At 39.9% G+C, this 27,209-nt stretch overlaps 1 pseudogene; it reads right to left on the reverse strand.

The window, feature by feature from the left end:
• Nucleotides 1-22,934: 22,934 nt before the first annotated feature.
• Nucleotides 22,935-23,934, reverse strand: LOC128583384 (solute carrier family 25 member 43-like; annotated as a pseudogene).
• Between the last annotated feature and the right edge of the window lie 3,275 nt (nucleotides 23,935-27,209).

A 27,209-nucleotide genomic window follows, 5' to 3' on the forward strand; every position in this document is an offset into this window, starting at 1 on the left:
TCACAGCAACCTCAAACTCTTGGGCTTAAGCAATTCTCTTGCTGAGCTCAGCCTCCCAAATAGCTGGGACTACAGGTGCCCGCCACATTGCCTGGCTATTTTTCTTTGTTGTAGTTGTCATTGTTGTTTAGCAGGCTCAGGCCGGGTTTGAACCCACCTGGCCCTAACCACTGAGTTACAGCTGCCAAGCCAAGACCCCATCTCTCAGGGAGGGTGATTGGTGGGATTACACCTATGGTGCATCTTACAAGAGTACATGTGAAACTTAGTAAATGCAGAATATAAATGTCTTATATGTGGCAGGTTATTGTGTCTTAAATGACACAATAACTAAGAAAATGCCAGGAAGGCTATGTTAGCCAGTGTGATGAAAATATGTCAAATGGTCTATAAAACCAGTGTATGTGTAAAAAAAAAACAAAACACCCATTTCTCTTAAAAATAGAAAAACTAGTTGGGCCTTGTGGCAAGAACCTGTAGTCCCAGCTACTCTAGAGTCTGAGGCAAGAAGATTGCTTGAGCCCCAGAGTTTGAGGTTGCTGTGAGTTATGCACCCTGGTTTTCTATCCAGGGCAACCAGGTGAGACTCTTGTCTCAAAAACAAAACAACAATAAAAAAAAAAAATACCAGCTCTGCACTGGTGGCTCAAGTGGCTAAGGTGCCAGCCACATACCCCTGAGCTGGTGAGTTCAAACCCAGGCCTGCCAAACAACAATGACGGCTGCCAAAAAATAGCCGGGTGTTGTGGTGGGCGCCTGTAGTCCCAGCTACTTGGGAGTTGGAGGCAGGAGAATAGCTTGAGTCCACGAGTTGGAGCTGTGATGCCATGGCATTCTACCCAGGGTGACAGCTTGAGGCTCTGTCTCAAAAATAATAATAATAATAATAACCTTCAAGTCCCCTGTGAAACACTCATCTGGGCAAGGGAAATCAGAATATAAGATAAAAATATGACAAGTACTATGAAAAAAATTAAAAGAACAGTCTAAAAGAGATTAGCAGAGCCAATAGGGTGACATAAGTTTTAAATAAAGTAGTATTTTCATTTCCTAGGGCCACAACAAAGTACCACAGACGTGGTTACTTAAACAACAGAAATTCATTGTTTCACATTTCTAGGGGGTAGAAGTCCAAAATCAAGATGTCAGCAGGATCATTTCCTAATGAGGGCTGTGATGGTAAAGTTTAATGTAAAAGCCTATCCTAGGTCTCTTTTCTTGACTTGTAGAGGGTCATCATATGTCTATTCTTATTATCTTCCCTCTCTATATATTTGCATGCCCAAATTTCCCCTTATTTTTTTATACTCATTTATTTATTATAAATGGGATCTCCACTGTCACCCAGGCTGGAGTGCAGTGGCATGATCATACCTACCTGCAGCATTGATTGAACACCTGGTCTCAAGCAATCCTGATTCAGCCTCCCAGGTATCTTAGACTACAGGTGCACACCACCATGCTGGGCTAAGTTTTGTTTGTTTGTTTGTTTTGAGACAGAGTCTCACTTTGTCACCTTTGGTAGAGTGCCATGGCGTCACAGCTCATAGAAACGTCAAACTCTTAGGTTCAAGTGATCCTCTTGCCTCAGCCTGCTAAGTAGCTGGGGCTAGAGGCACCTGCCACAAGGCCTGCCTATTTTTAGAGAAGAGGTCTCAGAGGTCTCTCTCTGGCTCAGGCTGGTCTCAAACGCATGAGTTCAGGTGATCCACCCACCTCAGCCTCCCAGAGTTCTAGGATTGCAGGTATTAGCAATTACCTGGCCCATGCTGGACTAGCTTAGTGCCTGTAGCTCAAGTAACTAGGGCACCAGCCACATATACCAGGTTCAAATACAGTCCCGGCCCACCAAACAACAAATCCAGTCCCGGCCCACGAAAAATACTCAGGCATTGGAGGCTGAGGCAAGATAATCGCTTAAGCCCAAGAGTTTGAGGTTGCTGTGAGTTGTGACACCATGGCACTCTACTCAGGGTGACAGCTTGAGACAAAGCTGTCAGAAAATTCTCAAAAAAATTTTTTTTTTGAGAATTGCTGGATGCGGAGCAAGATGGTGGATCAGAATGATCATTCAGCTGAGCTCTCCTAGAACAACTGAGGAAAAAGAGAGATCCCAGGTGTACCTGGTGTGGGGACAGCTCAGGGAGCACAGTGAGGAGGTGGGGAGCTGGATACAGTGTAAGATCCAGAATGGTGGAAATCTGATGAATTAGGCAAGTGATTGTGACCAGCTGGGATTGGCTGACCACCCCCCACACACACACAGGTTTGGGATGAGAGGAAACGTTTCTGGAGTTTTCAGTTGTTGGGGGAAGCGGTGGGTTGAGTGGAAAGTTTGGAAAAGTGGGCAGACTCAAACAGCATCCAGCAACCAGATTCGAATGCTGATGAAGTGGATTCACCATAGATGCGGTGGCTAAACAAGCAGCCATACTGAGAAGGTCTCAGTGGCCAGGGAGCTGCCCTTGTGAGAAGGTCTGAGCAGGGGCCTAAAGCACAGCCACGTTAATTCTGCCAGCTGGAATCAGAACTCCACTCTCGGGACAGGCTGAAGGACTCCTGCACCCCATGGGACCTGGAGTCAGGGGGTCACTGTGAGACCTGCCCCTAAAGGATTATTGTGAGCTTTAAGATCCCAACCAAGCAGGAGCTGAATGGTGAGGAAACAATCAGGTGGATGACCAAAAGCAACTAAATTTGGAATTAAGAACCATAGAGATTGCTGGCTGTTCTCTCCATCTCCTAAAAAAAAAAAAAAAAAAAACCATAGCGCCACCTGTTGTCCCCTTTAACACACTGCAACATATTCTCATTAAAAGCAAGGACTTCTGTTTATTTGGCCAGGAGGAAGTTTGGCTTTGCTCAGGTGGAGGCCACTTCAAGACCTAAGCTCTGAGACGAGGTATTTGAAGCAAAGGAGGCAGTGAGAAGGTGAAAGGAGAACAAGGAGGTGAAGAATAAAGAACACATGAGGAAAAACCTGACAACATCGAAAACCAAAACAGAGGAACTCCCCCAAAGGACCATGAGGCTGCTACTGCAGAAGACTCCACCTATAAAGAATTAATGGAATTGACAGAAAGGGAATTTAAAATATGGATGATAGGGTGGTGCCTATGTCTCAGTGAGTAGGGCACCGGCCCCATATACCAAGGGTGGTGGGTTCAAACCCAGCCCTAGCCAAACTGCAACAAAAAAATAGCCAGGCATTGTGGCAGACGCCTGGAGTCCCAGCTACTCAGGAGGCTAAGGCAAGAGAATTGCCTAAATCCAGGCGTTGGAGGTTGCTGTGAGCTGTGATGACATGACCCTCTATTGAGGGTGATAAAGTGAGATTCTATCTCTAAAAAATAAAATAACATAAAAAAGAAAAAATAAATAAAATATGGATGATAAAGACAATAAAAGAGGCCAGGCACAGTGGCTCATATCTGTAATCCTAGCACTCTGGGAGGCCAAGGTAGGTGGATTCCTCCCACTCAGGAGTCGGAAACCAGCCTGGGTAAAAGCAAGACCCTGTCTCTACAAAAAATAGAATAACTGAGGCAAGAGGATCGCTTGAGTCTGAGTTGGAGGTTGCTGTGAGCTATGATGCTATGGCACTCTATCCAAGGTGACAGCTTGAGACTCTGTCTGAAAAAAAAGAAAGACAATAAAAGAAATGAACAAGAAAATGGAAAGATAGAACCAAATGTTGGATGGCAGAAATGTAGACTATAGAAAGGATATGACAGAACTTGAGGAAATGAAGGAGACAATCAGGGAATGTAAAGGTGCAGTAAAAAGAATATCAAAAATAGATTAGATGATGGAGAAGAAAGAATCTCAGAGCATGAGGATAAAGTTTTCAAGTTAATCTAGGTAGTTAAAGAAGCAGGAAAAAAAAGATGGGTGGTACCTGTGGCTCAATGGAGTAAGGCACCAGCCCCAGATACCAGAGGTGGTAGTTTCAAACCCAGCCCCATCCAAATACTGTGAAAAAAAAAAAAGAGAGAGAGAGAGAGACAGAAAGGAGAATAGATGTTTAGAGAACTACAAGTCTCTCTGAAGTGTTCAAACATACAATAATAGGGATTCCTGAAGGGGAAGAAGATTATCCCAAAGAAATGGAAGCCCTACTGGAAACTATCATAAATGAAAACTGTCCAAGTTTTACTAAAGACCCAGATACACTCCTTTCAGATGGATATCAAACCCTAGGTCATCTAAACTCTAACAGAGTCTCTCCAAGACACATTGTAATGAATCTGTCCAAAGTCAAGATGAAAGAAAAAATTCTACAAGTAGCCAGGAGTAAGAGTCAACTGACTTATAGAGGCAGAGTGATTAGGATAACAGCAGACTTTTCAGCTGAAACCTTCCAAGCAAGAGGAGTATGGTCATCCACCTTTAACATTCATAAACAAAACAATTTTCAGTTCAGAATTCTGTATCCTGCTAAACTAAGGTTCAAAATTGATGGAGAAACAAATCTTTGCTGGCTGAGGAAATTCACCACAACAAGACCAGCTCTATAGGAAATGCTTAGACCTATTCTCAACACTGACCATCACAATGGACCACCAGCAAAGTAAACACCCAGAAGCTAAAGGTCAAAACATAGCTTCCACAATGGCATAAAGGATAAAACTACACAACAGACTTTCACAAAATAAGATGACTAGAACTCCACTACATTTACCAATTCTCTCAATAAATGTCAATGGACTGAATTCACCGTTGTCCACAGGCTGGCTGATTGGACAAAAAAGCACAAGCTATCCATATGCTGTCTCTAAGAGTCATACCTAGCCTTGAAGGACAAATTAAGACTCAGGGTTAAAGGACTGAAAACAGTATTTTAAGCAAATGGAAATCAGAAGAAAAGAGGGTTGCAATCTTATTTTAAAATACAAGCAGATTTAAACCAACTAAAGTTAAGAAAGACAAAGGTAAACACTTTATACTTGTCAAGGGAATAATACAAGAAGAAGACATTTCAATTTTAAATACTTATGCACTCAAATGCTCCCAGATTTATGAAACAGACTTTGAGGGGTCTTAGCAATATGACATCCCTTAACACCATAACAGCCAGGGACTTTAACTCCCCTCTGACAGAAATAGACAGATCCTCCAAACAGAAACTAAACAAAGACACAAAGGACTTAAATTTGACCCAAGAACAAATGGAATTAATAGACATATATAGAACACACCATCCCAAAGCTAAAGAATATACATTTTTCTCGTCAGGCCATGGTACATACTCCAAAATCAACCACATCCTAGGATACAAATAAAACCTCAGCAAGATTAAAAGAATAGAAATTATACCTTGTGGGGCTGGGCCTGGTGGCTCATGGCCGTAATTCTAGCACTATGGGAGGCTGAGGCATGTGGATTGCCTGAGTTCACAGGTTCAAGACCACCCTGAGCCAGAGCAAGACCCCTGTCTCTAAAAATAGCTGAGCATTGTGGCAGGCACCTGTAGTCCGAGCTACTTGGGAGCCTAAGGCAAGAGAATCACTTGAGTCCATGAGTTTGAGGTTGCTGTGAGCTATGATCCACAACACTCTACCAAGGGCAATAAAGTGAGAGTCTGCCTAAAAACAAAAAAAAAAGAAAGAAAAGAAAAGAAAGAAAAGAAATTATACCTTGTATCTTCTTAGACGACAAGGTAATAGAGGTGAAACTCAACTTCAACAAAAACATTCATCCTCACACAAAGACTTGGAAATTAAAAAACCTTATGCTGAATGATAGCTGGGCTCAGGAAGATATAAAAGAGGAAATCGTTATGTTATGTTCCTCAAATGTAACAACAATGAAGACACAGGTTACCAAAACCTGTGGGATACAGAAAAAGCAGTCTTAAGAGGGAAATTTATTGCATTAGAAGCCTACATTTGAAAAACAGAAAGACACTGCATCAATAAACTCATGAACCATCTTATGGAATTGGAAAAAGAAAAACAATTGAATCCCAAACCCAGCAGAAGAAAAGAAATAAACAAAATTAAATCAGAGATTAATGAAATTGAAAAGAATCACTCAGAAAATTAACAAAACAAAAAGTTGTTTTTTCTTTCTCTCTTTCTTTTTTCTTATTTTCTTTCTTTCTTTTTCTTTTTCTTCTTTTTTTTTTTTGAGAAAGAGTCTCATTTTGTCACCCTCGGTAGAGGGCTGTGGCATCATAGCTCTCAGCAGCCTCAAACTTTTGGGCTCAAGTGATTCTCTTGCCTCAGCCTCCCAAGTAGCTGGGGCTACAGGCGCCCACCACAAATCCCAGCTTTTTTTTTTTTAGAGAAGGTCTTTCTCTGGCTCAGGCTGGCCTTGAACCCATAAGGTCAGGCAATTCACCCACCTCAGCCTGCCGAGTGCTAGGATTACAGGCATGAGCCACCACACCTGGACAAAACATTGGTTTTTTAAAAAAATAAATAAATTGATAAAACTTTGGCAAGATTAACTAGAAACAGAAAAGTAAAATCTCTAATAACCTCAATCAGAAATGATAAAAGGGAAATAACATCAGATGACACAGAGATACAAGAGATCATCTCTGAGTAATACAAGAAACTCTATGCCCAAATATTTGACAATATGGAGAAAAAGGATTGATGTGATGCCTGGAATCACACCCTCTCCCTATGCTTAATCAAGATGAAATAGATCTCTTAAACAGACTGATTTCAAGAACTGAGATAGAAGAAACAATAAAAAAATCTCTGGTCCAGATGGCTTCACACCAGAATTCCATCAAACATTCAAAGAAGAGCTTTTACTCATACTGCAGAAATTATTCCAAAAAAATCGAGATGAAAGAATCTTCCCCAACATGTTCTATGACAAAAACATCACCCTGACACCAAAACAAGCAAAAGAACCGATGAAAAAGGACAATTTCAGACAAATTACACTAATGAATATAGATGCAAAAATTCTCAACAAAATTCTAGCCAATAGATTGCACCTACACATCAAAAAATCATTCACGGCCGTGCATAGTGGCTCATGCCTGTAGTCCCAGCCCTGTGGGAGGCTGAGGCGGGTGGATTGCCTGAGCTCAAAGGTTTGAGACCAGTATGACCAGCAGTGAGCCAGAGTAAGACCCCATCTCTACTAACATCAAAAACAGCGGGACAGAGCATCTCCAGAGGAGAAGAAAATGAACAACAAAAAAAAATACTTCAAATGAAGAAGAATGAACAAGAAAGCTGAAATTAAAAAAAAAAAAATCATTCATCACGATCAAGTAGGTTTCATCCCAGGGATGCAAGGCTGGTTTAACATATGCAAGTCCATAAACGTAATTCACCATATCATCAGAAGCAAAAACAAAGAGCATAAGATTCTCTCAATAGATGCAGAAAAAGCATTCAATAGAATTCAGCATCCTTTTCTAATTAGAACACTTAAGAATATAGGCATAGGTGGTACATTTTGTAAACTGATCAAAGCCATCTATAACAAATCCACAGCTAATATTATACTGAGTGAAGCAAAACTCAAAAATTTTCCACTTAGAATTAGAACCAGACAAGATTGTCCTCTATTGCCGATACTATTCAACACAGTGCTGGAAGTTCTAGCCAACACAATCAGGTAAGAAAAGGAAACAAAGGGCATCCAAATGGTTACAGAGGAGGTCAAATTCTCATTCTTTGCCAATGATACAATCTTATACTTAGAAAACCTCAAAGACTCAACCACAAAACTCCTGGAAGTGATCAAAAAATACAGGAATGTCTCAGGATATAAAATCAATGTCCACAAATCAGTAGCCTTTGTATATGCCAATAACAGCCAAGATAAGAAGCTAATCAAGGACACAATTCCCTTCACAGTAGCTTTGAAGAAAATGAAATACCTAGCAACAAAGCTGGGGGTATCACCCTACCAGACTTTCAGCTATGCTAGAAGGCCACAGTGATCCAAACAGCATGGTAGTGACACAAAAATAGAGACATAGCCATTTGGAACTGAATAGAAAACCTTGAGATGAAACTAACATCTTACAGCCATTTGATCTTTGATAAACCAAACAAGAACATACACTGGGGGAAAGAATCCCTATTCAATAAATGGTGTTGGGAGAACTGGATCACCACACGTAAAAGACTGAAACTGGACCCTCACCTCTCATCACTTACAAAAATTGATTCAAGATGGATAGAAGATTTAAATCTAAGGCATGAAACAATAATAGTCTTTGAAGAAAGTATAAGGTAAACACTTGAAGATATTGGCCTGGGAAAAGATTTTATGAAGAAAACTTCTGTGGCAACTGCAACAACAAGAATAAACAAATGGGATTTAATCAAACTGAAAAGCTTCTGCACAGCCCGGAAAACAACAACCAAAGCAAACACACAACCTTCAGAATGGGAAGATATATTTGCATATTACGAATTGGACAAAAGCTTGGTAAATAGGATCTACAGAGAACTCAAATTAATCCACCAAAAAAGACCCAACATTCCCACATATCACTGGGCAAGAGACATGAATAAAATCTTCTCTAAAGAAGACAGACGAATGGGTAACAAACATATGAAAAAATGCTCATTGTTCCTAATCATCAGAGAATTGCCAATCAAAACTACCCTGAGATATCACCTAACCCCAGTGAGAATAGCCCACATCGCAAAGTGTCAAAGCAGCAGAGGCTGGTGTGGATATGGAGAGAAGGGAGCACTTTTACACTGCTGGTGGGACTGCAAACTAATACAATCATTTTAGAAGCAAGTATGGAGAATCCTCAAAGAATTTAAATTAGACCTCCCATTGATTCTGCAATCCCATTACTAAGCATCTACCCAGAAAAAAAACCATTTTCTCATAAGGACATTTGCACTGGATTGTTTATCGCAGCTCAATTTACAATCATCAAAATGTGGAAACAGCCTAAATGCCCACCAGCCCAGGAAGGGATTAATAAGCTGTGGTATATGTATACCATGGAATACTATTCAGCCACTAAAAAAGATGGAGGCTTTACATCTTTTGTGTTAACCTGGATGAGGTGGAACACATTCTTCTTAGTAAAGCATCACAAGAATGGAGAAGCAAGAATCCAATGTACTCACTTCTAATGTGAAGGCAATAGATGAGCTAATACAAGATAGGGTGAGTAGGGGAATGAGCAAGTGGACAGGGGATCAAGGAAGGGAGATGGAAGGTCACAGTGTATTGCACACATCTTGGGGGTGGGACACAATTATAAGGGGGATTTTATTTGACGAATGCAATCAGTGTAACCTAATTCTTTGTACTCTCAAAGAATCCCAAACAATAATTTTTTTTTTTTTTTTGAGACAGGGTTCTTGCTGTATTCGCCAGGCTGGTCTCAAACTCCTGGCCTCAAGCAGTCCTCTCACCTCAGCTTCCTGACTTGCTGAATTACAGATGTGAGTCAATGCATCTAGCTCATAATTTTCTCCTTTTAATAAAGACATTGGTCATATTGAATAGAGCTTACCCCGATAAACTCATATTAAGTTTATTACCTTTTAAAGACTCTTTCTCCAAACAATGCCATATTATCAGGTCCTGAGAATTAAGACTTCAACATATCAATTTTATAAGGACACAATTCAACCAGTAACAAGCAGTCAAGGCAAAGCTCATTTATAATGTGGCACATCCTACACCTAATTTTTTGCCATACTGCTATGTATTAAGGAAACTTTGTTACTAAAAAAAGTTGGGGACCAGCCCCTCACCAGGATCGTGGGGTACCTGCTAAAGTGGAATCCACCAAATGGGGTAAATGAAGACACAAGACAGAGAGATAGTTTAAAGGTGGTTCCAGGAGTTCCCCATTAACCATGGTGAGATGCAATGGAGGCCATGTAACCTTTGCCTATTCAGCTATAATTGAGTTCTCTCAAAGCCAATTTTAGGTGGGAGAGTCTATGAGCTAATGGAGAACTGAGCCTTTAAAGATCAGCCTGTGGGCTATTTGGGTCATACATTAGCAATTGTATGACTACATACGCTTTTTTCCATTATCTCCTCTTCCTTAATTGATAGTTAACTATACTTAGCCTGTGCATTCTTGAGAAACAAGGAACATAACCTTAAAGCAAATGGGATGTATCCAGATCTGCTTGGTTGGCCTCACTCTTCAGGCGTCCAAAAGGGCTGATAGACCCCTTGTTCCCCCATGGGGCAAACCGGCTGATGCCAATGCTCACAATGGAAGCTGGGAGGGAAAGAAGTCCTTCCTCTTTGCCCAAGAGTTCCTCCCTTTGTTTGTATTAGTTTTGGTTGCGCACACTGTTCCAGTGACTTTTGTAACAGCCACCCCTTTCCCAGGGTTTCTGTGATCCAGCCCCCTTCAGGACAGGAGCCTTATCCCTTTACTGGGAGAGCTATGGCCCCAGGCTAGATCAGATACCTGTAAGGCCTTGCCTTGTTGCACATGCACACAGCTTTTGCATTCCAAAGTTTCTGGGCTATTTAACCTTTAAGCAAGCAAATTGCAATCTCTGTTTCCTTCCTCAAACTTGTTTTCTGAAAGAAGTGCACAGATTTTTTATTGGTGAGCAAAGCTACTTTTCTTAAAAACCAACTGAAATTCTAAAGCTAAGCTGCTATTTTTTTGTTCAGTTAAACTCCTAAGCTCTATTTTGGTCTTGGATGTTTTTTCCTTGGGGGACTCAGGGTCCCCAATCTCTAATTTCCCCACAAAAAAAAAAATCTAAAACTTAATTCTTTTTTGAGACAAAGTCTCAATCTGTTGCCCCAGGCTAGAGTCTTCTCCTTCTCCTTCTCCTCCTCCTCCTCCTCCTTCTTCTTCCCTCCTCTTCCCTCCTCTTCCTCTTCCTCTTTCCTCTTTCCTCCTCCTCCTCCTCCTCTTCTTCTTCTTCTTCTTCTTCCTCCTCTTCTTCTTTTGTTGTTGTTTGTTTGTTTTGTTTTGTTTTTCAGTGGTAAGATAGGACTTTTATTAGAAGTTAGAAAGGAATACAGAAGAAGTAAAAAAGCACCAAAGCTTCCGGAATTTCTTCTAGGCCTAGTCTCCTGGTGATGAATTCTTTCAGCTTTTGCTTATTTGAGAAAGGCTATATTGCTGGTTATAATATCCTTGACTGGAAGCTTTTTTCTTTTAGCACTTTGACTGTATCATCTCATTCACTCCTGGCCGAAGGTTTCTGCTAAGAAATCTGCTAATAGTCTGATGGGTGTTCCTTTATAAATGACTAAATTTTTCTCTTGGCTGTTTTTAGAATTCTTGTTGTCTTTGGCTTTTTGGCAATTTGACTAGAATGTGCCATAGGCAAGATCTATTTGGCAATGCCTGGGCTTCCTATATCTGGATGCCTACGTCTCTTGCTAGACTTGAGAAGTTTTCGGCTATTATTTCATTAAATAGGTTTTCTGTCCCTTTGGTTTTTTCTTCCTCTTGGGACACCAAAACTTCGTATATCTGGTCAATTTAAGGCCTCTCATAAGTTATGTAAGCTTTACTGTTGTAATTTTTTTTCTTTTTGTACAACTGAGTTATTTCAAAAGACTTGTATTCAAGTTCTGAAATTCTTTTTTCTTCTTAATCTAGTTTATTGTTAAAGGTTTCAAATGTATTTTTTTTAACCAATAAATTATTCAGTTCCAGGATATGTTTGGTCCTTTTTTATTATACCCATTTCTTTTTTTTTATTAAATCATAACTGTATACATTGATATGATCATGGGGCATCATACACTCGCTTCATAGACCATTTGACACATTTTCACCACAATGGTTAACATAGCCTTCCTGGCATTATCTCAGTTACTGTGCAAAAACATTTACATTCTACATTTACCAAGTTTCGCAAATACCCCTGTAAGATGCACCACAGGTATGATCCCACCGATCCCCCTCCCTCTACCCACCACCCCCCTCCCTCCCCTCCCTTTCCCACTTCCCCCTATTGTTAGGTTGTAACTGGGTTATAGCTTTCATGTGAGAGCCCCAAATTAGTTTCATAGTAGGGCTGAGTACATTGGGTACTTTTTCTTCCATTCTTGAGATACTTTACTAAGAACAATATGTTCCAGCTCCATCCATGTAAACATGAAAGAGGTAAAGTCTCCATCTTTCTTTAAGGCTGCATAATATTCCATGGTGTACATATACCACAATTTATGAATCCATTCGTGGATCGATGGGCACTTGGGCTTTTTCCATGACTTAGCAATTATGAATTGGGCTGCAATAAACATTCTGGTACAAATATCTTTGTTATGTTGTGATTTTTGGTCTTCTGGGTATATGCCCAGCAGAGGAATTATAGGATTGAATGGCAGATCTATTTTTAGATCTCTAAGTGTTCTCCATATATCTTTCCAAAAGGAATGTATTAATTTGCATTCCCACCAGCAGTGCAGAAGTGTTCCCTTTTCTCCACATCCACGCCAACATCTCTGGTCTTGAGATTTTGTGATATAGGCTAGTCTCACTGGAGTTAGATGATATCTCAAAGTAGTTTTGATTTGCATTTCTCTGATGATTAAAGATGAAGAGCATTTTTTCATATGTCTGAAGCCGTGCGCCTGTCTTCTTTAGAGAAGTTTCTCTTCAAATCCCTTGCCCAGCCTGCGATGGGATCCCTTGTTTTTTTCTTGCTGATGCGTTTGAGTTCTCTGTGGATTCTGGTTATTAAACCTTTGTCAGAGATATACCCTGCAAAATCTTCTCCCATTCTGAGGGCTGTTTGTTTGCTTTACTTACTGTGTTCTTGGCTGTGCAAAAGCTTTTTAGTTTGATCAAGTCCCAGTAGTGTATTTTTGAAGCTGCTTCAATTGCCCAGGGGGTTCTCCTCATAAAATACTTGCCCAGGCCAATTTCTTCAAGGGTTTTCCCTGCACTCTCCTCTAGTATTTTTATAGTTTAATGTCTTAAGTTTAAATCTTTAATCCAATGAGAGTCTATCTTAGTTAATGGTGAAAGGTGTGGGTCCAATTTCAGTCTGCTGCAGATTGCCAGCCAGTTCACCCAGCACCATTTGTTAAATAGGGAATCTTTTCCCCACTGAATGTTTTTAATTGGCTTGTCAAAGATCAAATCACAGTAAGTAGCTGGATTCATCTCTTGGTTCTCTATTCTGTTCCAGATATCTACTTCTCTGTTTTTGTGCCAGTACCATGCTGTTTTGATCACTATCGATTGGTAGTGAAGTCTGAGGTCTGGTAGTGTGATTCCTCCTGTTTTGTTTCTATTTCTGAGTAATGTCTTGGCTATTCGAGGTTTTTTCTGATTCCATATAAAACAAAGTATTGTTTTTTCAAGATCTTTAAAATATGACAGTGGAACTTTAATAGGGAGTGTGTTGAAATTATATATTGCTTTGGGTAGTATGGACATTTTGATAATGTTGATTCTTCCCAGCCATGAGCATGGTATGTTTTTCCATTTGTTAACATTTTCAGCTGTTTCTTTTCTTAGAGTTTCATAGTTCTCTTTATAGAGATCTTTCACGTCTTTTGTTAGGTAAATTCCCAAATATTTCATCTTCTTTGGCACTACTGTGAATGGGATAGAGTCCTTAACTGCTTTTTCAACTTGACTATTGTTGGTGTATATAAAGGCCACCGATTATGGATGTTGATTTTGTAACCTGAGACGCTGCTGTATTCCTTGATCATTTCTAGGAGTTTTGTAGTAGAGTCCCTAGTGTTTTCCAGATACACAATCATATCATCTGCGAAGAGCAAAAGTTTGATCTCTTCTGACTCTATATGGATACCCTTGATCGCCTTTTCTTCCCTAATTGCAGTGGCTAAAACTTCCATTACAATGTTGAAAAGCAATGGAGACAATGGGCAGCCTTGTCTGGTTCCTGATCTGAGTGGAAATGATTCCAATTTAACTCCATTCAATATGATATTGGCTGTGGGTTTGCTGTAGATGGCCTCTATCAGTTTAAGAAAAGTCCCTTTTAGACCAATTTTCTTGAGTGTTCTGATCATGAAGGGATGCTGGATATTATCAAAAGCTTTTTCGGCATCAATTGAGAGAATCATATGGTCTTTGTTTTTTAATTTGTTTATGTGCTGAATTACATTTATAGATTTACATATATTGAACCAGCCTTGAGACCCTGGGATAAAACCAACTTGGTCATGATGTATAATTTGTTTGATGTGTTGCTGGATTCTGTTTGTTAGGATCTTATTGAATATTTTTGCATCTATATTCATTAGTGATATTGGTCTATAATTTTCTTTTCTTGTTGGGTCTTTTCCTGGTTTGGGGATCAGGGTGATGTTTGCTTCATAGAACATATTGGGTAGTCTTCCTTCTTTTTCTACCTTTTGGAACAGGTTGAGTAATATAGGTACTAATTCCTCTTTAAAGGTTTGGTAGAATTCTGATGTAAAACCATCTGATCCCGGGCTTTTCTTTTTAGGGAGGTTTTGTATAGTTAATGCTATTTCTGAACTTGATATGGGTCTGTTCAACATTTCCACTTGATTCTGGCTAAGTCTTGGAAGGTGGCGTGCTTCCAAGTATCAGTCAATTTCCTTCAGATTTTCATATTTCTGAGAATAAAGCTTCTTGTAATATTCATTAAGGATTTTTTGGATTTCTGATGAGTCTGTTGTTATTTCGTCTTTGTTGTTTCTGATTGATGATATTAGAGATTTTACTCTTTTTTTTTCTGATTAGGTTGGCCAGAGGTTTATCTATTTGGTTGGCCTTTTCAAAAAACCACCTTTTTGATTTATTGATCTGTTGTATTATTCTTTTGTTTTCAATTTCATTTAATTCTGCTCTAATTTTGGTTATTTCTTTTCGTCTACTGGGTTTGGGGTTGGAATGTTCTTCCTTTTCCAGTTGCTTGAGATGTCTCATTAAGTTGTTAACTTCCTCTCTTTCCGTTCTCTTGAGGAAGGCTTGCAGTGCTATAAATTTCCCTCTTAGAACTGCCTTTGCGGTGTCCCAGAGGTTCTGATAGTTTGTGTCTTCATTGTCCTTTTGTTCCAAAAAATTGGCGATTTCTTTCTTAATGTCATCTCTGACCCAGCTATCATTCAGCATAAGGTTATTTAACTTCCATGTTTTTGTATGAGTATGCAGATTCCTGTTGTTACTCAATTCAAGTTTTATTCCATGATGGTCCGAGAAGATGCAAGGAATAATTTCTATTCCTTTAAATTTACTGAGGTTAGACTTGTGACCTAAAATGTGGTCAATTTTGGAGTAAGTTCCATGGGCTGATGAGACGTATGTGTATTCAGTTTTGTTGGGATGAAATGTTCTGTAGATGTCTGCTAAATCCAAATGTTGGATGGTTAGGTTTAAATCTAAGATTTCTTTGCTCAGCTTCTTGCTGGAGGATCGATCCAACACTGCCAAAGGAGTGTTGAAATCTCCGATGATTATGGAGCTTGAGGAAATCAAGTTACTCATGTCTGTTAGAGTTTCTCTTATAAATTGAGGTGCATTCCGGTTTGGTGCATAGATATTAATAATTGAGATCTCACCATATTGAGTATTACCCTTAACAAATATGAAGTGACCATTCTTGTCCTTCCTTACTTTTGATGGTTTAAAGCCTACTGTATCTGCAAATAAAATTGCAACATCTGCTTTTTTCTGATTACCATTTGCCTGAAATATGGATGACCATCCTTTCACCCTGAGTCTGTATTTGTCTTTTAAGTTAAGATGTGACTCTTGTATGCAACAAATATCTGGCTTGAGTTTTTGTATCCAGTCAGCTAACCTATGCCTCTTTAGGGGACAGTTTAAGCCATTCACATTAATGGAGATTATTGATAAGTCTGGTGGAATTTTGGGTATCGAGTTTTTCAAAGGTCCAGTGGACATTTTTAATCCTTTCGCCAGTGTGGAAGTTGGAGTTTGATCCGAAGTTTCTGAGTGAGTTTACTTTTGTGGTATAGGATTGGGTTGGTCATTGTGGAGGATAGGTCTGAGAATATCCTGAAGAGCTGGTTTACTTATGGCAAATTTTTTCAACATATGAATGTCATTGAAGTATTTAATTTCTCCATCATAAATGAAACTCAGTTTAGCTGGATACAAGATCCTGGGTTGAAAGTTATTTTGCTTTAGGAGATTAAAAGTTGATGACCACCCTCTTCTGGCTTGAAAAGTTTCAGCAGAGAGATCTGCAGTTATTCTAATATTCTTTCCTTTGTACGTAATAGTTTTCTTTCGCCGGGCTGCTTTCAGAATCTTCTCTTTCATGTTAACTTTAGTGAAGCTAATTATGATATGCCTGGGGGATGACTTATTGGGGTTGAATAGTGCTGGGGTTCTGAAGCTGTCTGCTTTCTGAATTTCAGATTCTCTAGGCATGTTTGGATAATTTTCTTTCATAATTTCATGCAGAAGGGCCTCTGTGCCCTTCGAGGCCACTTCATCATTCTCTGAAATCCCGATTATTCATATATTGCTTTTCTTCGAATTATCTGAGAGTTCTCTGAGTGAGTGATCCGTTTTTGCTCTCCATTTCTCTTCCTCTTTGAGAGATTGGGAGCATTCGAAGACTTTATCTTCAGTGTCAGAAATCCTTTCTTCTGCTTGCTCGATTCTGTTGCTGAGGGATTCTACTGTATTTTTCATATCTTTGAGGGCTGTAAATTCTTGCTTCAGTGTGTCTAAGTCTTTGGTGGTTTTGTCTTTAAATGCGTTAAATTCTTGAGACAACTTTTGAATTTCTCCTTGAATTCCTAATTCCATTTTATTAATCTTTTCTGCGATCCAAATTCTGAATTCGATTTCTGACATCTCGGCCAGTTGTTTATGAATGGGATCTTCAATCACATCTGCCGTATCTTTTCTTGGGGGGTTTTATCTATTCTGGTTATTCATGTTGCCAGAGTTTTTCCGCTGATTCTGCCCCATGGTTATTTTACTCCCTTCGATTTTTCCCCTGGGGCTTTATTGAGGGCCCGTACAGTGTTGTGGCCTGAGAAACTGGGGCCCTGTCTTGTGTGGTGGGGCTAAGTGGTTCTGTCTTGTTTTCAGCTGGTTTCTGTTTGATCCTATTGTAACATTTACTCTGGCTTGAAGTCTCAGCTGGCTGTGTGGAAAAACCAGCAATTAAGTCACCCCACCCGCGCACCTCTAGCACCAGTTGGAAAAGGAAAATCAAACCTTCCTACAACCGCATACCCAGGGCACCGCCTGAAAAGTCCTCAGTCTATTAGTTCAGTTCAAAAGGTCCAAATCGATTGTCTCAATCGGAACCTGTCTCGGCTGGGAGAGTTCAAGAGGTCTCTGGGAACTGGATCACAGGGGTCTGGTGACTCCTCTGATATGGCTTACTCCAGTGCTGCGTGGAGTCAGGAGAAGCCACCTAGCAAATAGATCAGTCTGGGAAGGTTGATGTCTCCTTCCCCACTTTGCCCCTCTGTCGGACCCAGCCACTGGTATCTCTGTAGATGGCTAACCTAGTTGCCTGTAGTGAACAGATACTCCAGGGGTTTGCACCTGCCTGAATTGCAAGGAAGTCTGCCAGGCCCCTGCAGTCTGCCGCTATCTAGCAGGAGGAGATGGGGCCTGACATCTTTGAGTGCTTGATGCAGGTGGTGGGAGGGAGGTGTTCACTCAGGCTTAGCCCCGTCTCTGATTGATGTTGCTAACAGAACAGAACAGAACAGACAACTTTGCGGGGTTCTGTCTCTGTTTCTGCTAAAATCACCTACAGAAGACGGGCTATTCTGAGTTCAAACGTCTTTGCTGCTGGAGGTTTGTATCCGATTGCCTCTCTGTGTCGGCCCTGCCCTGGAAGCTTCCTGGGTTTGTGAGCAGTGTCAGGCAAATCCTTTGCTCACTGGTGGCCTCCTCTGGTTGCCCAGGGAGACAGGGGGTGTGGCTTCAGAATATCCAGAAGTGAGCCATTTTGCTTTGGTTTGCGTCCTTGTGATCACAGCTTGCCTCAGTGGTGTTGATGTGCGTTCTTCAACCTTCTCTCTTGGTGTGGCTCAAATCCACCAGGATAATTACTAAATTCCTGTCCCTTAACTCTCCTTCTGGATGGGAGCCTCTGTTGAAAGCTGGCTTCAGTCCGCCATCTTGTCTCTCCCCCCATTATACCCATTTCTTTGGTAAATGTCTTACTCATATCCTGATTTGTTTTTCTGATTTCTTTGTATTGTTTATCTGTGTTCTCTTGTATCTCACTCACTGAGCTGTATAATTATCATTATTTGGGGGTTGTTTTCCCCCTGGGACTTCATAAATTTATCATTGGAATCTTTCTGAAGAATTATTATGTTCCTTTGAAGGTGTCATATTTCTTTACCTTTTTTTTCCTTTTTTTCCTTTTTTTTTGCCACTCTGTTGCCCAGGATAGAGTGCCATGTCATACCTCACAGCAACCCAGCAACTTCAAACTCCTGGGCTCAAGTGATCCTGGCCACCATGCCCAGCCCATTTCCTTGCTTTTTCATGTCTCTTGTGTTTGTACATTGACATTTGCACATCTGGTAAAACAGTCACTTCCTGTAACTTTTGGAGTTTGCTTTTGTAGGGAAGGACTTTTTGCCAAAGATGATTTTATGGTGTTAGTTGAGTAGGGCACTATGGCTTTGAGTCTGGGTGCAAGAAGTAGTATAATCTCTCTGAAAGTCCTTTGGCTTTAAGTGTCAGCGGTCTTTGTGATTTCTTCAGTGGCGTAGGGTGTAGTTGTTAGTGGTGGCCATAGTAAATTTTTGTTGGGGAAAGGGACACCAGGTGGGTCAATCCTTAGGCTTAAGTGAACTAAGCCTGTCAATGGGGTTCTGAGGATTTGGAGATACAGGGGCTATTGGGTCACAGGGCAAGATGCAGTCTGGTGCTGGCCTCTCATAAGGGAGCTATATGGTAGCTGCTTAAGACAGCTTAAGACTAGGGATATGAGGACTCAGCATGTGCTCTCTTTAAGGAAATCCCTTTGCATAGTTACTCTCAGGGATTGCAAGGGTTAAGGGGCCTCATATGGCTAGGATTTCAGGAGACCATAGTAGCAATGTGAACCACAGGGGGTCTCTCACTTACCCTTTTCTCACATTGCAAAGAAAATGTCTGGTCAAGTAAACTGCTTCACTTTTCTCTTGTGGATTCTAATGTTCTCTATCAGATGATCTATTTGCAGTGTGATTATCTACCCAATATTTTGACTCTTCTTTGTAGGTAAATACCAGGTGCCTCTAGTCAGTTAGCCATCTTGAATACCAACCTATAAACATAGTTTTTATATGCACTGAAAAACAAAAAGAAAAGCAAAAAACAAAAAATAGCAAGTGACATTTTTATTGTGATAATCACTTTATTTTTGTGGTCTAAAACTAACCCTGCAATATCTTCAAGATATGCCTGTATTATTCACATTTCCTCCTTTTTTACTTTCTTTTCAGAATTAGACAGGCTAATTCTGTCTTCTGTGTGCTCAGAAATACCATTCAAACCCCATACTGAACTTTCATTGCAATTATTGTACTTGTCAGCTCCAGAATTTCTCTTCAGTTCTTTTAATTTTTATAATTTCTACCTCTTTATTGATATTGTCATTTGTTCTTGTAGTTTTCCTGATTTCTTTTAGTTCTGTATCCCTATTTTCCTTTTACTCATTGAGCATACTTAAAGTTTTTCTGAAGTCTTCATCTATTTATTTTTTTCTTTTTTTGAAACAGAGTCTCACTCCGTCACCCTGGGTAGAGTGCCTGGGAGTCATAATTCATGGCAACCTCAAACTCCTGGGTTCAAGCAATCCTCTTGCCTCAGCCTCCCAAGTAGCTGGGACTATAGGTGCCAGCCAGAACACCTGGCTAGTTTTTCTATTTTTATTAGGGTCTCCTTCTTGCTCAGGTTGGTCTCAAACTCCTGAGCTCAGATGATCCACCTTCCTCAGCCTTTCAGAGTGCTAAGATTACAGGCATGAGCCACCACACCTGGCCTAATACTTGCAATGCCTGTATAGCATGGACTTATTCAAGGACAGTTATGACAAAAGTTTCTATTTTCCAAGCATATATTACAGAAGCATTTGCTAACACTTTTTGACTAAAAAACCTTCGAATCAATGAATTAAAAAATTCATTAGACTTTAAAAAAATCATTTTATCACTTTGATGTAAGATATACTTTCTATATCAATATTTACTAAATGTGAAAGTAAATGTCACTTACTATAATGAACAGTTAGTTTCACAATATTAATTATGAAAAATAAAGACCATGATTTGTGAACTGTGTGTGAGTGGATTTGTTCATATTTTGGTTTGGAGATCAGATTAATTTTTGAATATGGACTGGTATTTAACTATTAGGTAAATGTAGTGAAACAGATATTTGCATAAAATATATAATGGCAATGTAAATTGGTAAATTGGGAGGGGCCAAATCAGCAATTTTTTCAGTACTTAAACTATCTATAACCTTTCATATATGACTAATATATGAAATTTAATAATAATCAATTTTTTAATAATAATAAATAATTTTTTTGTCATCCCATAAATTTAATTTTCTTTTCTTTTTTATTTTTATTTTATTTTATTTTATTTTTATTTTTCTCAATGTATTGAAAAAAATCAAAACTACAGCTCAGAAAACATTCCTATGTGTGACAGTGGCAAGAGCTTAGCTATCTGTTTCATAATACTTGTACAATATACAGAAAATACTAGTATGATGTAAATAAACTGAGGTTAGGATTTTAGATTCAGTAAAAAAAAAAAAAGAATAAAAGTAAAAAAATTTATTTCCATTTTCAGAACTTTTTGAAGTTCTTTGTTTCAAGGAAAATGAAAAGTAACACATATGAATATTCACTCCGGGTGAAGAATTTTCTGCCCCTCAAACTCTACCAGATTGGGCTACAGATGAGATTTTCATGTGCGTGTTATCTTCCATTCCCCGTAAAACAGTCTGCCATAGCAGTGAGACAAGTAAGTTATTCTAGTATATTTAAATAGGACAAGGTTCTGAGAGTTTAAAGATTTGGCCAGTGTGTATTTAACCATAGTTTTATAACTCAGATTAATGATAAGAAACTGATACATCATTTTTCTTTGGAAAATAAAATAGGAAAAAATATGACATACTGAAACTTTAACTTAATGTTAGATATTAATACATTTTTTATTATTTTTTATTTTTTTGAGACAGAGTCTCACTTTCTTGCCTCCATTGAGTGCAATAGCATCATAGCTCACAGCAACCTCAAACTTTGGGGCTTAAGCGATTTTCTTGCCTCAGTCTCCGAAATAGCTGGGACTATAGGTGCCCACTACAACGTCCCACTGTTTTTAGAGATGGAGTCTCACTCTTGCTCAGTTGGTCTCAACTTGTGAGCTCAAGTGATCCACCTGCCTTGGCATCCCAGAGTGCTGGGATTACAGCCATGAGACACCATGCCTGGCCTATTAATATATATATACATATATATATATATAATTTTATTAAATGTTACAAATAACTTTGTACATTGATGCATTTATGGGGTTCAGGGTATTAATATATTTTTAAAGTACAGATAGACACTATTCAAAAGTGTCTTATCTGTACTTTAAAAACTTTACATAGAATTCCCAAGGTGGAATAATCCTAAATTTTGTTTTTTAAAAAATTAGTACACATACTAGGGGCAGCGCCTGTGGCTCAAATGGGTAGGGCGCCACCCCCATATGCCAGAGGTGGTGGGTTCAAACCCAGTCCCGGCCAGAAACTGCAAAAAAATTAAATTAAATTAAATAAAAAAAATTAGTACACATATTTAGCCCAAAGTGTTTTTAATCAGTCACACGTTTTTGGTACGTGTGCCAAATAAAGTGTTTTTAATCAATCACATGTTTTTGGTACATGTGCCAAATGTTACATTTGATCCTTTCTAGGCAACTGGGACATCTTGCGAGAATAACTTGATTAAATAATTTATCTTCAAGGTAAGCTTGAAAAGCAAGTTGCAAAGGTAGAGAATTCAGGTTGCTTGAACTATACAGGACTTCATTTCAAATAATGCCATTGGGTGCATAATTAAGCAATCACAGTAAAAACTGCCTTCCTGTAACACAAGATTCTGACCTTGGGATGCTTCAAATTTCAACAAAGAAGGATGGTTGTATTAAGATAGTGATAACTTTTTTTTTTTTTTTTTTTTGAGACAGAGTCTCACTCTGTTGCCCTAGGCTGGAGTGCCAAGCCTGCATAGCTCACAGCAATCTAAAATGCCTAGGCTCAAGTGATCCTCTTGCCTCAGCCTCCTGAGTAGCTGGGACTATAGGTGCCTGCCAGAATGCTAGGCGAGTTTTTCTATTTTTAGTAGAGACAGGGTCTTGCTCTTGCTCGGGCTGGTCTGGAATTCCTGAGCTCAAGCAATCCACCTGCCTCGGACTTCCAGAGTGTTAGAATTACAGGCTTGAGCCACTGCACCCAGCCAATAGTAACAACTTTTAAATGTTAAATATTTTCATTTACTTTCTGATAAGTCATAATTTACACTGTGGTGTGTGCACTCAGAAGTCAGCAAAGGTTACGAGTTAAGAACAGTGATACTGGGAAGCTTCAGGTCAGGACTGAGTGAAACTAGCCTGACATTGGACCGTGCCTGTTTGCATCAACCGGGAGTGACCTTGGGGCTAGGCTCACCACGTGGTATGCACTCAGCCACTTTAACTACATGTTGCTTTGAGGTGTCACAGCAATGCCCTTGCTTTGGTGTCTGTCTTGTTTCTATTCGAAGTGTAAAGAGCACATTTTTTTACTGTTAGGTCTTGGTTATAATCTGGTGGAATGCCATCATGACACAGTGGTGTTGGGAAACCTTATGGTACAGGTGTTCATGGGGAAACCAGTTGGGAGCTCTGAAGTGGTATAATGCCAAACCATGTCATTGCCAAGAGCGGCAGACAGGAGTGGCCTCTCAACCCTCCTCTTGTGCACAGTTAAGAGGCTACATTGATCTATGACCGTGACGTGCCTTTAGTCCGTGCACTTCTAGCTCCACTCCATTTTACAGAGTTGGGTTTTTAGACTTTAGTTTTCCAGTTTTGAAGAACTTCTTTAATTCCCATAATTCCTGGGATCAATTTATAGCTCAGAGGAGATACAATGTAACCATTTTGGTAAAGACAGATTCTCTTGCAGAACTCAAAGGTGCTAAACATAACCCCAAAATATGGAACTATCTTCAGTAAGTTGGCTGTCAATCCATTCCACAGCCCCAGTATTCCTTGGGTCTTCATTATCTGCCGGAAGCAGTCTGCTGCTCCTGAGAAATGGATGTCTAATCCTCCGCAGTGGGGGAAGGAAGGGGCTTTGAGCCTGCATCTTTCTCTTCACGGTGTCAAAGGGAAAGGAGAGGGTCTGAGTCACTGTAGCAGCCAGGCAGACATTAGCAAAGTTCTGCAGGGAAGAGAATCGATCTCGGGTCCGTTCCAGATTTTCTCCAGGTTCAGGTAAACAAGAAGGGAGCCGGCAGAGAATGGGAGAGTACCTAAAACAGTGAGGGAAACCCCTCGATAAAGGGCCAGGAACTCTTCCTGTTGATAAATAGTGGAAAAAACATGGAGAAGCCCCCTATAAGATGGTTCCAGCATGTTCTATACAATCAACCGGGTTTTGATGAGGTCTATAGGATATGTCACAATGGTGGAAACCATGCCTGAGAGACTCCCAGCCATGATCGAGCTCCACTGGGAAATATGGCCCAGGTCATCCATGAACAGCACAACAAACTTGTGGTAGGCGGCCAACTGTATGGCACTGCAGGGGAAGAGGTGCAGGCAGGCCACCCCGTTGCCCTTCCACAGGGCACGGGGCCCCTCGGCCTGCCACACCGAGCGGCCAGTGGCCCACGGCCCCCGGGCATGGGCTCCCATGACACCAACCTGGGCCAGCACGGTGGCGAGCTCCAGGGCTGTGGTGAGGCTGAGGCTGAGCACCCCCGCCAGCCGGGCGCACAGCAGCCTCTGGCTGCCGGTCAGCCGGCTGTCCTGCCTACACGTCACCATCGAGCTGCGGGCCCGGCCTGGGATACTGTGTGGTTCAGGGGTAGGTTCTCTTTTTTTAATTTTTAGACTGAGTCTCACTATGTCGCCCTTGGTAGAGTGCCATGGCATCACAGCTCACAGCAACCTCAAACTCTTGAGCTTAAGAGATTCTCTTGCCTCAGCCTCCCCTGTAGCTGGGATTACAGGCACCCATCACAATGCCCGGCTATTTTTTGGTTGTAGTTGTCACTGTTGTTTGGCAGACCCAGGCTGGATTCAAACCTGCCAGCAACAGTGTATGTGGCTGGCACCCTAGCCACTGAGCTACAGGCACCGAGCCCCATAAATTTAACTTTTACTTGTGAAAAATATACAAAATTATTTCCTTTCAAAAAAATATTTAAACAAGCTCAAACCTACAGGACAGTTGCACATCCAATAAAGTAACTTTTTTCCTGAACCATTCAAGTATGATGATAACCTTTCAAACCTTAAAATACCCTTTAAATAAGGTCATTCTCTGTATCTTTACAAATCAGGAGATTAAGATGGAGCTATTATTAGTATCTAATCTTCAACTTCATTGAAGTATCCCCCAAATAATTTCCTTTATGGTAATGGACCCAGCCCAGAATCATTGTCTTAGTCCATTTCTATTGCCATAAAGGACTTTAGTTGGCTCCTGATTCTGTGGGTTGTGTAAGAAGCATGACACTCACATCTGCTTCTGATAAGGGCTCGGACAGCTTCCATCCATGGTGGAAGGAAAAGGAAAGCCAGTGTGTGCAGAGATCACATGGTATGAAAGGAAGCAAGGGGGTAAGGAGGTATTAGCTCTTTTTAACAACTAGTTCTCACAGGAAGTAACAGAGAACTCATTTATCAGCCCCTTCAGGGAGAGCTTTAATCTAGCCATAAGGGATTCACTACCATGACCCAAATACCTCCCATTAAGCCCCACAACCAACATTGGGGCTTAAAATTCAGCATAAGATTTAGAGGGGTCAAACACTAAATAAACAATAAACAATAGCATGTATTTTATTTAGTTGTCATGTCTCTATAGCCTCCTTCAAATTGGAACAAGTCCTCAGCTTTTTTTGTGACTCATTGACAATTTTGAAAATCACAGGCTAGTTATCTGCAGAATAATCCTCAATTTTTGTCTAATATATACTCACAATTAAATCATGTTATGCATCTATCTTTGGCAAGAATGCCATAGAAATTATGCTGATTAGGGACTCCTGGGTTCCCTTGCTTTCTGTTTTCTGGCTGAAAACCAGAGTGCCTTGGCCATTCTGTTATCCAGCCAGCTGCATGGTTTTCCCAGCAGGCTTAAACCCAAACCAGAACCTTAAACATTCCTTAAAGAAGCAATCGACGTTGCCCAAAACAAGGAAAAATTTAGCCCTGAGCTAAATTCCTTAAACCCTCCAGACCCTGACCCCTTTGCCATAGACTTGCCTAGGTAGAACACCCTTTTTCTTTCACTGTCACAAGGATATGCTGCAAGCACTCTATACATAAGCTTCCCTAATACTTTATATACTTTGGACTAATCACCCTGGTGTTTAGCATTTCTTTCTTTGGTATCTCAACCAGCCCTATCTTGGGATGGTTTGGGGCACTCACTTACATGGAATGTCATGGTCTTTGCTTTGAGAGCAACTTCAGCCTAGGGTTCCATGGGATGAAACAAGAGAGTTCTTTTCATTACATCCTATCAAGTGAAACATTATTTTGTCTCCTAAGGTTATTTTTAATTGTTGTAAAATACATGTAACAAAATTTACCATCTTAATTTTTTTTTTTTTTTGCAGTTTTTGGCTGGGGCTGGGTTTGAAACCACCACCTCTGGCATATGGGGCTGGCGCCCTATTCCTTGAGCCACAGGCACTGCCCACCATCTTAATTTTTAAGTGTACTGTTCAGTGGTATTACGTACACTCCACACTGTCTTGGCTTGGCCACAAAAGAGAAATTCATGCACTTCCTCTTGCCTTTATTGTCCAATTTCTTTTTTTTCTGATTCTTTATCACATAAATTTAGATTATAAAAGGCAACTTCCCTTTGACAGTGAGAGAAGAGTCAAGAGCATAAATAGGGATCCTATGAGTATATGAGCTATAGGGAACATATGGTGAGTTGGCAACTAAAACTCCTGGTGTTCTAGAAATAAATATGCTAGGATTTTCAGAAAATACAAGTAATAATTGATTCATTCAGACAGTAATTTTATTTCCAGGGAGAGCTATACAAATAGCAAATAATCAGTATGTGCATAAAGCTTGGATGAATGTTAATACTTTCTGATTTTTCGTGTGTCTACAGCATTGGTAATTGATGACCACAGCCTAGCTTAAAGTTCCTCAATGCTTTCTCATTATTATTATTCTCAACATAATGAATGCCAAGACCTATAGCTGAAAAAGTGTAGCCATTGGAGTCGAGTAATCTGGGTTTGAACCCCAGGTCCTCCACTTATTATACAACCTTGGACAAGTTACTCTGACCTAATAAAACAGAAGGAAGCAGTATATACTTATCCAAGTTGTGAAAATCAAATGATACATATAATTACATGCCACATGTGACTTGTTCAGCATAGTTTACTTTCTTCACTTTAGATTTTAATTTTCATTTAAGAGCTGTGTCATTTTGAAAGTAAATAATGACCAAGAGGCAATATAAACAGAGACAGAGGACATTTTCTGAAGGAGGTTTGAGAGAATGAGTCTCTGGGGAGAATAAGAAACATAGCAGTAAATATTTATTTTTAATAAATATTAAAATTTATTAGATATTTAATATTAGAATAGCTAATTTTATAAGACACCGCCTACTATGTGCCAGGCAATATCTTATTTGATCTCTGCCACAAACTTGCTAGTTATTCTTCCAACAAGCCTACACCATTTACAAGCTATGTGAATCTAGGCAAGTAACTTAAAATTTCCAAACTCTAGTTCCTTGAACTATAGAATGGGTGATGACATCAATTTCCTCATCGGGTTGATAAAATTATGAAATTATCTAATCATTAAAGGGCTTAGTACATTGGCTATCTCACATTAAGCAGTCTATAAATATAGGTAAGTTACAAAAATCAGCAATTAAAATTACTACTATTACTACTACTACTAGCATTGACTTAAAGCCGCAGATTTTCTTTTTTCCTAGCAATCCCTGATTTTCTGGACATTTTTTTGTTGAGAAGGTCTCATTCTGTTTCCTGGGTTACAATGAAGTGATGTCATCATAACTCACAGCAGCCTCAAAATCCTGGGCTTAA

Source organism: Nycticebus coucang, chromosome 4, assembly GCF_027406575.1.
Source record: "Nycticebus coucang isolate mNycCou1 chromosome 4, mNycCou1.pri, whole genome shotgun sequence".
Classification (NCBI taxonomy): domain Eukaryota; kingdom Metazoa; phylum Chordata; class Mammalia; order Primates; family Lorisidae; genus Nycticebus; species Nycticebus coucang.